Raw genomic sequence first — 6,627 nt, 5'->3', positions numbered from 1 at the left:
GGTTGAGGGCTCGATCCCCAGTGTGGGGAGTACAGGAGGCAGGCGATCAACGATTCTCTCTCATCACTGATGTTTCTTTCTCTCTCTCTCCCTTCCTCTCTGACATCAATAAAAATATTTTTTAAAAAAAGAAAACCTCGGGTGAGGATTAAAAAACAAATAAATAAATTCCACTGCTTGGTATTTACTCAACAGAAATAAACATTTTGTCTACAAAACACTTGCCCACAAGTGTGCATGGTCTGTATTCAAAATAGCCCCAAACTGGAAATGACTCAGGTGTCCTCAGCAGAAGTATGAATAGACCAACTCTGACGTCCTACTCAGCAGTGAAGGGAACAAGGCAGGTGCCAACGCGGTGAATCTCCAATTCATTTTGTGGAGGGAGAGGAGCCAGACAGAAGAGAGTCAATAGAAGTTCTAGAAAGGGAACACTACAGCGTCAGAGGGCAGAGGAGAGATCACCTGAGGACGGGGGAGAGGGGAGAGACCAGCTGCAGAGGAGCACGAGGGAACTTTGTGGGGTGATAGAATGTTCTGGAGCTTGTTGGGGTGTTGGTTCCATGAATGTACACATTGTCAGAACTCATCAGACCATACATGTAACATGGGTGTCATCGCATAATAAGAAATATATCTGGTCTTGGTCCCAGTTCCTGGCACAGAGCTCTTAGTGACCTTGGTGTGTCCTTGGAAGGACCATCTTTTGTTATTTACAATGAGCCCCTTTGGATCATGAGACCACGCGTGAGGAGGGGGATCTAGAGAGCTTCGGATGGGAGCCGGCTGCCAGGAAAGCCAACCGCGTGATTAGGTTAGAACTTTCAACTTCATCCCACCCCATCGCCGGAGGAGCAGGAGGAGCGGAGCGGGAGGAGCAGGAGGAGCAGGAGGAGAAGGAGGAGCAGGAGGAGCAGGAGGAGCAGGAGGAGAAGGAGGAGCGGGAGGAGCAGGAGGAGAAGGAGGAGCAGGAGGAGCAGGAGATTGAGCTCAGGCACCCACAGCCAATGACTTCATTGATCCTGCCGACGCATTGAAGTCTTGATGAGAACCTCAGAAAGATGAGTTTGGGGGAGTTTTCTGGTTGCCGAACACACAATGTACCATGAGGGTGGCGCACCCCACTCCACAGGGACAAAGGCCCCACCTTGAGGACCCTCTGGACCTTGCTCTGTTCATTTGTATCTTACATAATAGATCGTAATTGTAGCCATTATGCTTCCCCGAGTCCTGTGAGTCATTTCAGTAAATTGTCACTAGAAGGGGGGTTCAGTTCCCTCTATCACTGGTGGTGGCCACAGCAAGCAGCCTGAGAACTTGAGAAGGAAGGAAATGGGACTGCTCCCCCACCCCCACCCCACACCCCTGTTCCACCAGTCCCCCCACCCCTGTCCCACCAGTCCCTGGTTCAACTAAGAAACCAGCCCAGCTGAGAAGTCCAAGTCCCCTTACTCCAGGGTCCAAACGTCTTGACCAAGGTTTCAAGTCTAAAGACAGAATAGGTGGACCAGAGGAGGCACTCTGAGGGCAGGGTGCACACTGACCCCTGCCCGGCCAGGCACTGTCCAGGGGGCGAGGCCTTGGTCAAGGACAGGGAGGAAAGGTTTGCTGGGAAGGCCGGTCCAGGCTTCGGAGTGGAACACAGGTGGATCTGAGTCCCAGCTTGGCCATTTCCAGGCTGTGGAACCTGACCCACGTACTGAATGCACCCCTGCCTCAGTTTCCCTATCTATAAAATGAGGCTGGGGTCCACCTCGTTGGATTGCCATAGATTGGATTACGTGAAGCCCTCAGTACAGAGCCTGACGCATGCAGGCTCCTGATAAATGTTAGCAAATAAAAATACTCTGACACACAATAACCGCGGTCTATGTTCAATCCTACACTGAGTTTGACTCCTGTGAGCCGGTGAGAGAAGGCATCACGCACCTGCACTGACAAGATCCACCTGCTGGACTTGAGCGAGTTCCTCCTGGGTCATTCCCGACCCCCCGGCCCCTCCATGCTGCTCACACGAATCTCCCACCCCTGAGAGCATTGCTACGTCTCTGAACACTCGTCTCTGAACACTCTTCTCCGGGTTTCGAGTTCTGGAGAACAACCCGCCCTACTGATATGTTTTCAAGGTTTTGCAACTCAATTTCCCACTTACGAGAAAGTCCTTCCAAAAGAAGTAAAAATAAATAAATAAACAAATAACCAAGTATCTTAGACAACCATAAAATAAAACACTTTTGTGAGAATCCTGAGTCTATTTGCAAATATTTGGAAACTAGACACCTGGTGCACAAAATTCGTTCATGGGCCAGGTCCCTAGGCCTAGCCAGCAATCAGGGCCAATCAGGTTCCCCGCCTCCCCCCCCCCCCCCCCTTGGCCTTCCCTCCCCACTTGAGTCCAGTTCCCTGTCCCAGCCCGGGGCCTGATCAGGTGATCGGGGCCTGCGGGCTGGGGGCAGCTCCTGCATTGAGTGTCTGCCCCCTGGTGGTCAGTGCATGTCATAGTGATCAGCCATTTTGGTTGTTCCATCGTAATGGTCACTTAGGCTTTTATATATATAGATATCTGATATGAGGACTAAAAGGCTTGAAACAGAATGACAATCAGCCACGTGGCCAACCTGGTTCTGTTTACACGGCTCTGAGGAGCTAGACCAAGTGTGTCAAACTTGCGGCCCACAATGAATATTTTTGTGCCCAGACAATATAACGGTATGTAAGAAAAGTTTTAATAAAAATTTCATGACTTAATTTTTACAATATCCTGTTATACATGATTACTAATAACGAACTATAACATTCGCTAATGACTGATCACTATAATCGTGTTGCATTCATTTCCCTTACACGCCTTATGCACAGATGCACCATTTCTCTCCGCTAATACTAGCAGCGAATATTTTAGCAGCCGATTGCCACGGCATTAGTCTTAGACTGGCTTGTTTGGTGTGCGCAACAGGAAATATTTCGCTTTCAGAGAACAAGAAAAATAGGTTTATTTGCGTTACGCTTACTAATTTGTGCAGTTATTCAGTGTCTGGTAAGTTAATGTTCAAGAAAAAATATTAATTTTTATTTAAATGTTGTTATTTTATGTTAATGATGATTCATTTATTTCAGCCCTTTGTATTCAGCATGTCTCTGTCAAAATAAACCTACGTTTCTATGAAAATTGAAGCTTTTGTTTTTTCGGCCCACATAAACCTAAACCTTGTTTACTTGGCCTGTGTTAGCCTTGAGTTTGACATGCTTGAGCTAGACCCATTCATAGGCTACAGGTGGTCCTGCATCATCATCAAAATTGTCCGTAGGCGATCAGCTGCCGACTGCATTAGACTCCTGTGTGTGATGCAAAGCTGTGAAGTCCAAACAATCATTGGTTTTAATGGCTTTGAAGAAGGCATAGCATTCTATCCAAAATAAGATAAAAACCTTATTTAAAAATACACTAACTGACAACTGGTGTGTGGGTTTGTGTGTTAGTTTTTCCTCTGTCTGGTTTAAACAGCACCCTCACTTGCACATGTGGCCGGGGGCTCTGGGGCCACGACACTCTATCAAGCAGCTTGTGTGTTGTCTCCACCTAATGGTCGTTCTCTATCATTACACTTTGCTGGAGTCACTCAGCTTACAATGCGTGCACAGGTGTTAACGGTTGCACTGCTCTGGAAAGAAAACAGTTTTAAATATTCCTCAAGGACCTTCGCTGGCAGCACAGTTCGTCCTCCTTCTATACCCCTCACATGTAGTTAGAAAACTAAGAACCTGATGACAACCACAAAGCAGCCACAGAGCACATCCCGGGTCCTTGTACCAAACGACCTCAGCCCCCAAAAATGCCAGGAAACAAGGGGAAAGGCCGAGCGGAGAGGGAGCACGTGTTTAGTGGCTGGAAAAAGAACGCCTTCACATTTCTGTGCACTTGCTTTTCTAGTTAAAAAATACAAAAGTTACTTCGAATGTGCAGCCTCCTGAAGACTATAAACCAAACTCTTAGAACTTCTATCAGCTTCAAAACATCATTTAACTGTGTGTAAATCATATAATTATTCCATTTTATGGTCTTGTTCCTTTTTCTGCAGGGTGATTTTGCTTCGCTTGGGTTTTTTCTTTATTCTTTTTTATGTATTCATAATTCAGGGTCCAGAGACTTCCATATTGATAAAGCACGTGGTTTATCAATTTACATTATATTTTGATGCTGCACAGTCCATATTTGGGGACTATCCTCACAGTGCCCCTGGGCCCACTAGCCACTGAAGGCTAAACCAAATCTGCAAGACCACTTATTCTGTAGGTTGACACTCAATCCCTGAGCCACGCCAGCCAGGCTATGCCTTTCACTTTTAATCGAGAAAACTGATAACCACAAAGCATCCACAGCATGTACCTTGGGTCCTTTTACCAAATTATCTCAACCCAAAACAAGGGGGAAAGACTGAGTGGGAAAGGGATCACTTATTGTTTAGTAGATTTCAATCATCTTCAAAGAAAATGAAATGTGAATAAATAAAAATATGCTCCTAGCCCTAACCAGTTTGACTCAATGGATAGAGCGTCGGCCTGCGGACTCAAGGGTCCCAGGTTCAATTCAGGTCAAGGGCATGTACCTTGGTTGCGGGCACATCCTCAGTAGGGGGTGTGCAGGAGGCAGCTGATCGATGTTTCTCTCTCATCGATGTTTCTAACTCTCTATCCCTCTCCCTTCCACTCTGTAAAAAATCAATAAAATTTAAAAAAATATATATGCTCCTAGAATGTTCCTTTTACAATGACAGCAAGACAATATAAGAAAAAAAATAATCCAACTTTAATAAGTGGTCTGGAAAAAAATAATAATAAGTAAGTACATCAGTGGCCTGGTTATTGTTGCTTGTCACTAGCACAAATACTTTCTTCATTTGCAAATGTGAGAAACAGGAGCAACACCAGCGCGAAGATCAACAAGCCTATCTCCACCCCACCCTATCACAGAAGACAAAACGCCGGCCCGAAGAGCAGCAGAAGCATAAGGCCTACGTGTGCATGCAGTTGCTACGAAATGGCACATGCTTTGAGCGGGCCATAATTTAGTGCAGTGAAGGGCAGATGGAAATTAATTTTTAATTATAGGAACTTCTGTCTCACTGATGTCTCTCATCTTGTTTTTAGCAAAGGGAGAAATGCTTTCAAAGCCATCTCCGTCAACTATCTGGAACAAAATAAGCTTAATTCACTTCAACATGCCTCCTTTAGTTACTAGGGTAACCAGAAAAGAGCTGGTTTCCAGAGTTCCTGGGATCCACGGCTTCTGCCACCAGAGAAATCAGCCTCGAGTGACACAAGCAGGCTCAGCTGCAGAACCAGCGGCGGACTCAGGAGAAGCTGATGGCCGCCCCACGTCGAATTGCCACGATCGTCCTTAAAGCAGAAAATCGCCCTAAAGCGAGGAGGCGAGCTATTGCAACAGGACAGAAGCAACGTCTGTGGCGAGAAAAATACAAGGACTAGCACATTCACCAAGGAGAGAGGGATGTCAACAAAATCGTCCCCAAAGAAAGCATCCATGACAAACGGAGGTGGGGCAGAGAAACACTGTCACGCCTACCTGGTGAGCAAGCCATCGGCTGGACCAGCTCCGGGAACAGACACTCTGGCATCGGGAGACAAAATTACAGGACCGGCTCGGCACGAGCAGCCATGGCTGCCCATCAATCAACGGCAGGAGAGAAAGCAGCAGCCGCGCCCTTCAGCGCAAAAACGTGGGAAGGGCCCTGGGCTGCAAATGTGTTTGTCCTCACTATTATCCCCACACGTGTGGGCGATCGCGGTACAGCCGGGTAAGGCTTCCGAGATGACGCACGCAGCAGTGTGTGATACAGAACATGACGTAACGAGACCATCAGTGTCATCCGAAAACGCAGAGCCAACCATCAGTGAAATGGGAAACACCCACCCCGATGCAGACAGAAAGTTCTGCTGAGGATGCGGAGGTGGCGACAGATACAGGAGTTCAGGCAGACAGTAGGGACCGAAAGCTAAGAAACCGATGCCCCTCGGGTCAAGGTCTTTGCTATCCATCTTTATTTGTATGCTTGTTCTCTGGAAGGCACTACATTTCGAAAGCTAATTCTGAGACAAGTAGTATAAGGCCCATACAAAGATTATTACTCTCGGCCTAGCACCAAGAGGAATTCTATATTTTGAAATCATTTTCTTTTTCAGGGTATTAGTAAGAAGGTCTACTCATGCAGAGCAAAAAAAAAAAAAAAAAAAGGAGAAAATTAAGCAAAGGGCCAAAATGTCAGGCCCATGAAGGTATGCACGTGTTGTCTTGACAATGAACTTCATGTTGATATGGTAGGAAGAGGGATCCATGTACACGGAACCGTGTCAGATAGTCCGATTCCTCGGTCAGCCCCAGGTGTACTGAGAGGTGGACAGGCTTCAGGCCGAAGCGTTTGTTGAGTCTGGTTTGGGGGAAGACAGCTGAAGTGTTGCTTCGTGACTGGGGTTTTCTAAAAGAAAGGAGGAACATTAAGGAGACAACTGTTAAAGGGAGACAGAGAATGTTTCGCACGATCTTCATTATCTACCATGCAAGGAAATATTTTCCTTTTATTCCATAACCCACTACTCATCCTTTGTTCC

General features: G+C 46.6%; 1 protein-coding gene across 1 annotated transcript in view; it reads right to left on the bottom strand.

Annotated features, from left to right (window-relative positions):
• Window positions 1-5,246: 5,246 nt before the first annotated feature.
• Window positions 5,247-6,627, bottom strand: part of SH3BGR (SH3 domain binding glutamate rich protein) — a 30,364-nt gene continuing 28,983 nt past the window's right edge. Inside the window, exon 7 of the mRNA XM_079762335.1 lies at window positions 5,247-6,494. The gene's annotated coding sequence lies outside the window, so the exon portion shown is untranslated. The remainder of the gene's footprint in view (window positions 6,495-6,627) is intronic.

Source organism: Cnephaeus nilssonii, assembly GCF_951640355.1.
Source record: "Cnephaeus nilssonii genome assembly, chromosome: 3".
In the NCBI taxonomy this organism is placed as follows: domain Eukaryota; kingdom Metazoa; phylum Chordata; class Mammalia; order Chiroptera; family Vespertilionidae; genus Cnephaeus; species Cnephaeus nilssonii.
The sequence above is the reverse complement of the archived record's forward strand: the minus strand, read 5'-3'. Positions and strand labels throughout refer to the sequence as shown.